The following is an 11,551-nucleotide window of genomic DNA, read 5'->3' as shown; positions in this document are numbered from 1 at the left end:
CCCTGATAACACCAAAGTGCTGCTCTGCTCTTTGAAGCATATCTGTATACCTTGGTAATATAGCCAATACTAGAAACTTCCAAATATTTTAATAGTGTGAGATTTTATATCCTTTATTAGATTACAATCAAAACTCTCCTGCCTTTGTAAACTGCTTCTGTCACCAATAAATATGATCTGTTATTGATCATTTACTGCTATAGTACCCAAAACTTGTAGGATGCATTTTAGTTAAAATGAAAGAAAGAGCTGGGGAGCTAGTCTGGTAGCAGAAACCTTGATGAGTATGTGCCAGGACATGAACTGAACCACAGCCAGCAAAACCAAACAGAGCATCTTAGTTGAGGGGTTGTAACCAAGGCATTGGATTCACCTCCCAGGTATTGGCATAAGGCAACTGCTCTGACAAAGATGTAGTTGAAAACTTTATGAAACACAACTTAATGTATTGAAGATTTTCAAACTGAATTCTTATCATTATTTTATCTATTTTTCTCTTAGCTTTCTGTGAGACATTGTGGAAGTATGTCATGTACAATTTATTAAAAATATTATTACTGAGTCCAAAGTAATGAGAAAATTAGCTTTGAATTCTTGAAAAGACATTTAGGCTCCAAAAGTATGAAAAGGAGATTTTTCTGTTTAATTTTTTTTTTCATGGTGGAAAACTGGCAACATTCCTGTTGGGATTCTCTTTGGTGTAAGGGCCAGATATCACACGTTATCTTACGCTGTATATTGTTGACCTGGCTACAGATATTTGCAGAGTGTTTGCCTTTCATTAGAATTCCTTGGAAAGAATAACTATATTTTCTTGCACATGGTTCCTAAAGGCACTTGACCAATGACCTTTTGATTTATACTTGTAAGGCCAGTTTTAATTTTGTCCTTTTTGATTTCTAATGACCTCTGTACCTACTTTCTACAAGGCTGTTATTAGAGAATGTGGAGACCATGCTGGGAAGCTGAACAGTAGACATACAGAGGGCTGTTGACTACTGTGCAGTGGTTTGTTGGAAAGAAAGAATATTTCTTTTGAATTCCCAGGACCCATTCCCATTTCCAGACTCTATTGCCTTGATGACCAGAGTATCTGTCATGGGCTTTTCCAAGCTTTGCAGAATGTTTATTTGAGTCTTTTCCTTTCCTTTCTTCTTTTCTTTTTTCTTTTCTCCTTATCTTTTCTTCTTCTCCTCTCCTCTCCTTTCTTTACCTTTCTTCCTCCCCTCTGTTTCATCTTTTCTTTCTTTCTTTCTTTCTTTCTTTCTTTCTTTCTTTCTTTCTTTCTTTCTCTCTTTCTCTCTCTCTTTCTTTCTTTCTTTCTTTCTTTCTTTCTTTCTTTCTTTCTTTCTCTCTCAGCACTGGGGATGAAACTCAGGGCCTCATGCATGTGAATGCAAACTGTCTACCATGGACCTATGTTCTCATTGTTCAAATGGTTGTGTTTTGTTGAATTAGTAAGGTATACACATTTTTATATATTCAAAAATTAAACTTACTTCAACAGAAATAAAAGAGTTTACAATAAAACAAACTTCAAAAGGAAAAAGATGCACTTTTAAAATTGTCCAAGGAATTCCCTTAGGAATGTAAAGAACTCAGTGATGACTGCTAAGTTTAATTAGCCAAATACTTCAAAAAGTGCTATTTACACTTAACAGAAGAATATAAATTGTTTTAAAAGTTTATTTTGACACTAATAGAAAAGGATTAGGATGGCCCCAAGAATTCCAATCAAGAAATGTTCCGAGGCCCTGTCACCACTGGAATATGTCCTTCCTTCATTGGCATACATCCTCTTCACTGGGTTTCCACCCTTGTGCAGAAGTCACCCAGAATGGTCCTGTAAAAACTGATGGGCTCATTTGGAAACTCATAAAGTAATAAGGCTGATTAAAAATATTACAATCATTCTTCTTTTGGCTCTCATTGCTGCATGAATGAATTGCATATATAAATGTAATCCAAATGCAGAAATGGTGGAAGCCAGAAAAAATATGAATTACTGAGAAAGTAGAGGAGAAAGTCATGCTTGGGAGAAAATTATATTTGTCATTTATTATACAATCCTTATCCAAAACACTTGGAAAATTGTGAATATATATATATATATATATATATATATATATATATATATATATACATATATATATACACACACAAAGATACACACACATGTAGACACCATACACAGAGACACACTCATAGACACACACACACACACACACACACACACACACACACACGCACACACACTTTTAGCTAGCCCTAAATACTTATGTCAATGTCAGACCAGTAGAAATTCACTTTAATTTCTTTTAATTGTAGCTTCAAATGCTCCTAGACAGGGCTTTTCTTTTTTAATAACATGTACTTTAACAACTTTTTTTGAAGTCCCCCAAATGTATTTTAAACAAATACAATAAAATAAATAGTGTATTCATTTTCTCTTGCCACTGTAACAAAGTCCCACATATTTAGTGAATTAATAAGAACAGATTTATTATCTGACTGTCTTTTTACAGTTCTGGAGGTCAGAGTCTGATAGAAATCTCAGGGGCTACTAAAGTGCCAACAAGGCTTAGTTTCTTTCTTGGAAGACATATGATTGACTATTTCTTTGTGGTTCCCAGGTTCCTGGGGCCACCCATATTCCTTGGCTCTCTGTCTCCTTTTCCATCCTCAAAGCCTACAAGGGCAGACCAGTCATTCTTACTTCGCCCACTCCACTGTGCTCAAGTCTGGAAAAAAGTTCTCTGTTTTTAAGACTGCATATCGTTAGCCAACAGAGCTGCCATCCCAGCAATCAGGAGTGGAAGCAGGAGAGTTAGACTATGTTAAAAACTGCTACAATGACTACTCCACTATAGTTTACTGAGAACAGTCAAAGAAATGGCTAATAACACATCAATGTTTTAAATTCATAATTGCAGGTAATGCTGCTTCAGGTACAGATTTAGGACATTAAAGGTGTAGTTTTGTCTTCATCTAATACCAGAGACTCCCTTGTACAGCTCTGCTCCTATGCTTAAAGGAAACATCAAGAGATGCAACATAAATGTCCTCCTTACAGCAGGTGGGAGAATTTTCATAATCTTAGAAAAATTTAATGGTATCCAAGGCTTATTTTCTGCATAAGTAAGGGACAATGGTGGCTCAAGCTTTGTTTTTTTTCTTCTACTAGTATGGTATTTTTATCAGACTCCAGAGGTACCTGTTCCTGTGGATTCTTCTTCCTGTCCTGTCTTTTCCAGAGTTGAGGGCATTTTAAGATAGTGTTCAAGTTCCTCAACATAAAACCAGATACTCTAAATCAGTTGGAAAAAAAAGTGAGAAACAGCCTAGAACTCATTGGCACAGGAGACAACTTCCTGAACAGAACACCAACAGCACAGGCTCTAAGAGCAACAATCAATAAATGGGACCTCATGAAACTGAAAAGCTTCTGTAAAGCAAAAGACACCATCATCAAAACAAAATGACTGCCTACAGCTTGGGAAAGAATCTTCACCAACCATTTATCTGACAGAGGGCTAATATCCAGTATATATAAAGAACTAAAGAAGCGGAAAAGCAAGTAATCCACTTAAAAAATGGGGAACAGAGCTAAACAGAGAATTCTCGATAGAGGAACATCGAATGGCAGAGAAACAAAGAAATGCTCAATGTCCTTAATCATCAGGGAAATGCAAATCAAAATGATCCTGAGATTTCACCTTACACCCATTAGAATGGCCAAGATCAAAAACTCAAGTGACAACACATGCTGGAGAGGTTGTGGTGAAAGAGGAACCCTTCTCCATTGCTGGTGGGAATGTAAACTTGTACAACCACTTTGGAAGTCAATCTGGCGCTTTCTCAGATAATTAGGAGTAGTGCTACCTCAAGACCCAGCTATACCACTCCTAGGTATATACCCAAAATTTGTTCAAGTACACAACAAGGACATTTGTTCAACCATGTTTGTAGCAGCTTTATTTGTAATAGCCAGAGCCTGGAAACAACCCAGATGTCCATCAACGGAGGAATGGGTACAGAAATTGTGGTATTTTTACACAATGGAATACTCCTCAGCAATTAAAAACGAGGAAATCATGAAATTTGCAGGCAAATGGTGGGATCTAGAAAAGATCATTCTGAGTGAAGTATCCCAGAAGGAGAAAGACAAACATGGTATATACTCGCTTAAATAGACCTACAAGATATGATAAACATAATGAAATCTACACACCTAAAGAAGATAATCAAGAAAGCAGACACGGGCGAAGATGATCAATCCTCATTTAGAAAGACAAATGGGATGTGCATTGAACGTATGACAGGAGTCTACTGCAAAAGGCATCTGAAAGACTCTACCTAGCAGTGTTTCAAAGCAGACACTAAGACTCATAACCAAACCCTCAGCAGAGTGCAGGGAATCTTATGAAAGTAGGGGAGTTAGTATAATATGGAAAGGATAGGAGCTCTACAAGGACCAAATATATCTGGGCACAGGGTCTTTTCTGAGACTGACACTCAACCAAGGCCCATCTATGGATATAACCTAGAACTTCTGCTCGGATGTGGCCTGTGGTAGCTCAGTAATCAAGTAGTTTTCCAAAGTAAGGGGAACAAGGACTATTTCTAACAGGATCTCAAGGGCAGGCTCTTTGACCTCCCCCCCCCCCAGGGGAGGAGCAGTCCTGTTAGGCCACAGAGGAGGACTTTGCAGCCAGCTCTGAAGATACCTGATAAAACAGGGTCAAATGTAGGGGGAGGAGGTCCTCTCCTATCAGTGGACTTGGAAAGGGGCAGGGAGGAGATCAGGGAGGGAGTGTGGGGTTGGGGAGGGAATGAGGGAGCGGGATACAGCTGGGACACAGAGTTAACAAAATGTATTTAATAAGAAAAATAAAATTAAAAAAAAAAGATAGTGAGTGAATATTCATGAAATGATTAAAAAATTAACCATTTAAAGATTCCCCACTGAAATTTACATACATTGACAACAACAACAAATTTCAAGACTTACTTGACTTTCGATTTTTTTCAATAGGGCTTTATCTAGTCCATATTAGACTCAAATTAGCTGCGGCTGAGACATTGGCCTTAAACTCCGAATCCTGCTGCCTGTGTTGTGATAATGCTGAGATTACAGGTGAGTGCCACCTATAATGCAAGGTGGCGCATGGGTCATTGGTATGTTTCTTTCATCCTCTCCCTTCTTGACAGCTCTGTGATATTGAGCAAGTAACTGCATCTATTCTGTCACTTCCATTCTGTATTAAATAAAAGCCTTTAATTAATTAATTTCTAAGGTGTTGGAGTGTTTGTGAATCAGTGTGCATCACTGTAACACTTCACTAGGACTTGATTAAAACTTCCAGGATTATTGAACTACTCCAGATAATTTAGTAGTGGAAGTACTTAAACACTAGAAATTTCTGAGAAGATCATTTGTGATTGTATCAAACACACGTCTATTAAGATTCATCCCTTTGCCTGAGCTCGGTAGCACAGGCCTGCCATTGCAGGCAGAAAGATTCTTAGTTCAGGGCCAGTCTGGACTAAAGAGCAAGACTCGATCTCAAAAAATATACAAGCAACCAACCAAGGAGACAACAGTAAGAAAATACACATTCATTGTCAAAAACCTCATCTGGTCCCATTACTAGGGAACCCACTTGGATACTGAGCCTCCATGAGCTACATCTGTGCAGGGGTCCTAGGTTATTTCCATGAAGGGTCCTTGGTTGGAGTATCAGTCTCAGAATGGAACACTGTCTCTGATATGAACTCAGTGGCTGGCTCTTTGATCATCTCTCCCTGAGGGGGGTGCAGCCTTACCAGGCCACAGAGGAAGACAATGTAGCCACTCCTGATGAGACCTGATAGAATAGAATCAGATGGAAAGGGAGGAGGACCTCCTCTATCAGTAGACTGGGGGAAGGACATGGGTTGAGAAGAGGGAGGGAGGGTGGGATTGGGAGGAGATGAGGAAGGGGCTGCAGTTGGGATACAAAGTGAATAAGCTGTAATTAATAATAGAATAAATAAATTTTAAAAGCCTCATCTGGAATGGTATACTACCTCCACATCTAATCCAAAAAGGTAAAAAGCTGGGATAGGTGGGGAAGTCTTTGGTTTTCTTTTGAAGATTATATTTTTAATATTATGTGTATGTTTTTTTTCTCTACATGCAGGTATGTGTATTGCTTGTGTGCCTAGTCCTCAGAAGGCCAGAAGAGTTTGTCAGATCCCCTGAGGAACTAGAATTATGAGCTACCACATGGGTGCTAGGAACCAAACCCAGGTTTTTTGCTAAAGCAGCAAGTCTCTTAAAGATTGAGTCATCTGTTCAGCTCACAATTTTAATAGAAATGAATGCTGTGAACTTAACATTCTCTTGAGAACAATTGTAGCATTTTACACTGTCCCTACACCCCTACTGAACAACAGAATCTGTTGGCAGGACTTCCTGACTTTCCTAGAGATGGCAGAGACTATACTGTGCACTTACTTTTGGCTTCTCTAGTCCTGGGTAGATTATTTCAACCATTGATTCACATGTTCCCCTTCTCCCAGCTCTTCTGCCTGCTTCCCAGGCCCTTCCTTAGAGGTAACCCAGTGTTCACTTTGACAGGCAAGATGCCTGTGAGATATAAACCAGGCAGGGTGAAGGTCGCTAGAAGGCCAAAGCCTCACAATATCGGAAAATATAGCTGAGTTCCAAGAAGAATAAAGATAGAGTTGAATGTATTATTTTGTTGTTGTTTTATGTTGTTTTCTTTTGCCTTTCTTGGTGTTGCCTGGAACATTTTGCTGTGCATCTTGTTTTTAAATGCAACATTTATTTTTATTGACACAATAGGAACCACATTTATGAAAATGTCCACAATATTGCCTGATTCTCAAAGAATTCATACTTACTACGTACAGAAAGTGTTCTGAAGGCATACCATCCTTGAAACTGTGCATTTCTCAAAGAGACATGTTAAATCGACCTCTAGGAGAGCAATCTTTAGATGTGGTACCTTCAGGATTAAAACTTTTGTCAAACAGGCCCCATGAAGTTTGTAAGTTCTTTTCCATGTGAAGATACAGAAGAATGGGCCTTCACTAGACATGCAATGTGGTAGAGCTTTGGTTTTGAACTTCCATGTCTCCAGAGCTACTGGCTATTTCTCTTGTATGTAATTATTCTGATGTAGCAGCATGTACAGTCTATGACAAGCCAGTAGGAGAACTTTAACAAAATGTAAGTGATTTTCCTTCAGAAAGTTATCAGTGATATATTGAATGGATCTATAAACTAATGAGAATGCTGAGATTGCCTCCTACCTAAATGGGAACAGTGTGATCCATTGTACCTGTTCTGCTAGGAAGTTTTGCCTTAGGACTAAATGAACATTTTGTTGCAGTTGTAAAGTCATATACCATCTCATAATACCATTTCCCCCTAAAACTTCCCTGCCATTCATAATGGCCACTAAACTTCCTCTATTGGATGCCTGCTCATTTCATAAGGTGCACAGTATTGGAATATAAAGCTTAGATTTAGGAAGAATAAATCATGGGAAGATTCAGCTTTGAATGTACCTTTGTTTTTGTGTTTTGACTCTCTCCATGTTTTTTTAGAAATATGCCTGTGTTTTACAGCAATTATCCACACTAGTGTTAGCTCAAGAGCACTGAAAGAAGTTATCTGCTATTTGTATGTTTGTCTTTACATGGCTAGAACTGTCTAATTTGAACTTTATGTTTTTACATCCACACTGCACTTGGCACTTTATAACTTAACCAAAGCCTGGTAATCTGAAGTTAACCAAACATCATTATCAGAAATGTCCTAAACTTTGTCACCCAAAGTATGACAGGACCAAAACATACGCATCTCTGATTTTAGCAGATGTGATAAGGATAGCAAAGAACTTACTCATTCTTTGTTTCTCTATTAGCTTAGAATGCTTTCAAAAGGATTACAATCTCATATGTGTATTTGCTTTCTGATACACATGACATATGCATTGATGCAAACATTAACAAGGCTCTCTATAATTTTGTACCTACAATTCTGTGATATTTTTCTCATAAATGTTATCAGGAAATGGTAAACACAATGAAGAATCTCGGAACTTTCGTTATAGTGACTTGCAGTTAATTTTTTTTATTTTTTCATTTTTAAAAAAATTATATTAACCACAGGTTATTTACTTTGTATCCCAGGTGTAGCCTTCTCCCTCATTTCCTTCCTGACCCTTTAAATTCCACTGATAGGGGAGGACCTCCTCCCCTTCCATCTGAGCCTAGCTTATCAGATATCTTCAGAACTGGCTGGAATTTCCTTCTCTGTGGCCTAGCCAGGCTACTTCTCCCTTGGGGGTTCAAAGAGCCAGCCATTGAGTTCATGTCAGAAACAGTCCCTGTTCCCCTTACTAGGGAAACCAATTGGATACTAAGACACCATGGGCTACATCCTAGCAGGGGTTCTAGGTTATATCCATACATGGTCGTGGTGGATGATATCTTTTATGTGTTCTTGAATTCAGTTTGCAAGTATTTTATTGAGTATTTTTGCATCAATGTTCATAAGAGAGATGGTTCTGAAGTTCTCTATTTTTGTTGGGTCTTTGTGTGGTTTAGGTATCAAGGAGACTGTAGCTTCATAGAATAAGTTTTGTAATGTTCCTTCTGTTTCTATTTTGTGGAATAGTTTGAAGAGAATTGTTGTTAGCACTTCTTTGAAGATCTTGTAGAATTCAGCACTGAAACCATGTGGCCCAGGGCTTTTTTTGGAAAGAAGACTGTTGATGACTTCTTCTATTTCCTTTGGGGATATAGGGCTATTCGATCTTTCTAACTGATCTTGACTTAATTTCGGTAGATGGAATATATCAAGAAAATTGTCCATTTCTTTTAGATTTTCAAATTTTGTGGCATATAGATTTTTGTTGTACGACCTAATGATTGTTTGGATTCCCTCAGTTTCTCTACTTATGTCTCCCTTTTCATTTCTGATTTTGCTGATTTGGATAATTTCTTTCTGTCTTTTAGTTAGTTTGGCTAAGGGTTTGTCTATCTTGTTGATTTTCTGAAAGAACCAGCTCTTGGTTACATTGATTCTTTGAATAGTTTTATTTGTTTCTAATTTATTGATTTCAGCCCAGAGTTTGATTATTTCCAGTTGTCTGCTCCTCTTTGGTATATCTGCTTTTTTTTTTTCTAGGGCTTTCAGTTGGTTCATTAAGTTGCTTGTATGAGATGTTACAAATTTTTTCTTGAAGGCACTTAGTGCTATGAATTTTCCTCTAAGCACTGCTTTCATTGTGTCCCATAAATTAGGGTATGTTGTACCTTCATTTTCACTGAATTCTAGGAAGTCTTTAATTTCTTCATTTCTTCCTTAACCTAGCTGTCATTGAGTAACAAGTTGTTCAGTTTCCAGGTGCATGTCGGCTTTTTGCTATTTCCAATGTTATTGAGGTCCAGCTTCAGTCCGTGGTGTTCACATAGAATACAGGGGATTATTTCAATCTTCTTATATCTGTTGAGGCTTGCTTTGTGACCAACTATATGGTCTGTTTTGGAGAAGGTTCCTTGAGGTGCTGAAAAGAAGGTATATTCTTTTGAGTGTGGGTGAAAAGTTCTGTAGACATCTTTTAGGTCCATTTGAGTTAAGGCCTCTGTAAGTACCTTTATTTCCCTATTTAACTTCTGTCTAGATGATCTGTCCGTTGGTGAGAGTGGGGTGTTGAAGTCTTCCACTATTAAGGTGTTGGGATCAATGAGTGATTTAAGCTTTAATAATGTTTGATTTACAAATGTAGGTGCTCTTGTATTTGTGGCATAGATTTTCAGAATTGTGATGTCCTCTTGGTGAATTTTTCCTTTTATGAGAATGTAGTGCCCCTTCTCATTTTTTTTTTCTTTTGATTAATTTTGGTTGAAAATCTATTTTTTAAGATATTTGGATAGCTACCCCAGCTTGTTTTCTGGGTCCATTTGCTTGAAAAACATTTTTCCAGCCCTTTATGCTGAGGTAGTGTTTGTTTTTGTTGCAGAAGTGTGTTTCTTGGATGCAGCAGAATGTTGAATTCTGTTTCCATACCAATTCTGTTAATCTGTGTCTTTTTATTGGAGAGTTGAGTCCATTGATGTTGATAGATACTAGTGACTAATTAACATTAGTTCCTTTTATTGTAGAGTTGGTGATCTTACTGTGGTTCATTGCTTGTTTTCTTTTAGTTTTAGTAGGGAAATTATATGTATCCTATCCTATGTTTTCTTGGATATAGTTGTTTTCATTGGATTGTAGTTTTCCTTCTAGTATCTTCTGTATGGCTGGTTTGCTGTGTAGAAATTACTTAAATTTAGTTTTGTCATGGAATATTTTGTTTTCTCCATCTATGTTGATTGAAAGCTTTGCTGGGTATAGTAGTCTGCATTTGCATCTCTGGTCCCTTAAAGTCTGCATGACATCTACCCAGGCTCTTCTGGCTTTCATAGTTTTTGATGAGAAGTCTGGTGTGATTCTGAAAGGTCTACCTTTATATGTTACTTGGCCTTTTCCCTTTGCTGCTTTTAATATCTTTTCTTTGTTCTATAGATTTAGTGTTTTGACTATGACGTGCCATGAGGAATTTCTTTTCTGGTTTAGCTTATTTGGTGTTCTGTAGGCCTCTTCTATGTTTATGGACATCTTTTTCTTTAAGTTCAGAAAATTTCCTTCTATGATTTTCTTGAGGATATTTTCTGGACCTTGGAGCCTGGAATCTTCTTTTTCATCAATTCCTATTATTCTTAGATTTTGCCTTTTCATGCATCTTTGATTTCTTAGATGTTTTGTGTTTGGGATTTTTCCGATTTTACTTTTTATTTGAGAGAAATATCAATTTCTGCAAGTATATCTTCAGCACCAGAGATTCTCTCTTCCATGTCTTGTATTCTGTTGGTGATGCTTACCTTTGTGGTTCCTGATCTTTTCTCTAAGTTCTCCAGCTCCAGGGTTTTCTCTGTTTGTGTTTTCTTTATTGACTCTAGTTCTATTTTTATGCCTTGCACCATTTCCTTCATCTGTTTGAATGTGGATGGTCTCTATGTTTTTGTTCATTTCTTCTGTATATGCCACTAATTATGCCTCTACTTGTGTCTCTATTTGTTTGGCTATATTTGCCTGTGTTTCTTTGAGAGCTTTGTTCATTTCCTCTATATTTGCTTCCATCTGTGTGGCAATTTCTTTGAGAGATTTGTTTGTTTCCTCTTTATGTGCCTTTAATAACTAGATAAGCATATCTTTAAAGTTATTTTCCTGTGTTTCCGATGAACTGGAGTATCCACTGATTTTGGGGTTTGCTGGTGAAGCCATGGTTTCCTGATTTTTGTTGGATGTGTTCTTTCACTAATCTCTGGCCATTTGCTTATCTATAACCTTCACTGTTTGTTCCTGGATTCTGCAGTTCAGATTGGTACTGTCTTTCTCTGGTGTCTGGAAAACTCTTCATGAAGATGAGAGGTCCAGTGGTTTCAGGATGTGCGTTGGTGTTTCAGCTGTACCTGTGGGAGGAAAGTCTGA

Source organism: Psammomys obesus, unplaced genomic scaffold, assembly GCF_907164565.1.
Source record: "Psammomys obesus unplaced genomic scaffold, mPsaObe1.curated_primary_1811, whole genome shotgun sequence".
In the NCBI taxonomy this organism is placed as follows: domain Eukaryota; kingdom Metazoa; phylum Chordata; class Mammalia; order Rodentia; family Muridae; genus Psammomys; species Psammomys obesus.
Note: the sequence above shows the minus strand (reverse complement) of the source record.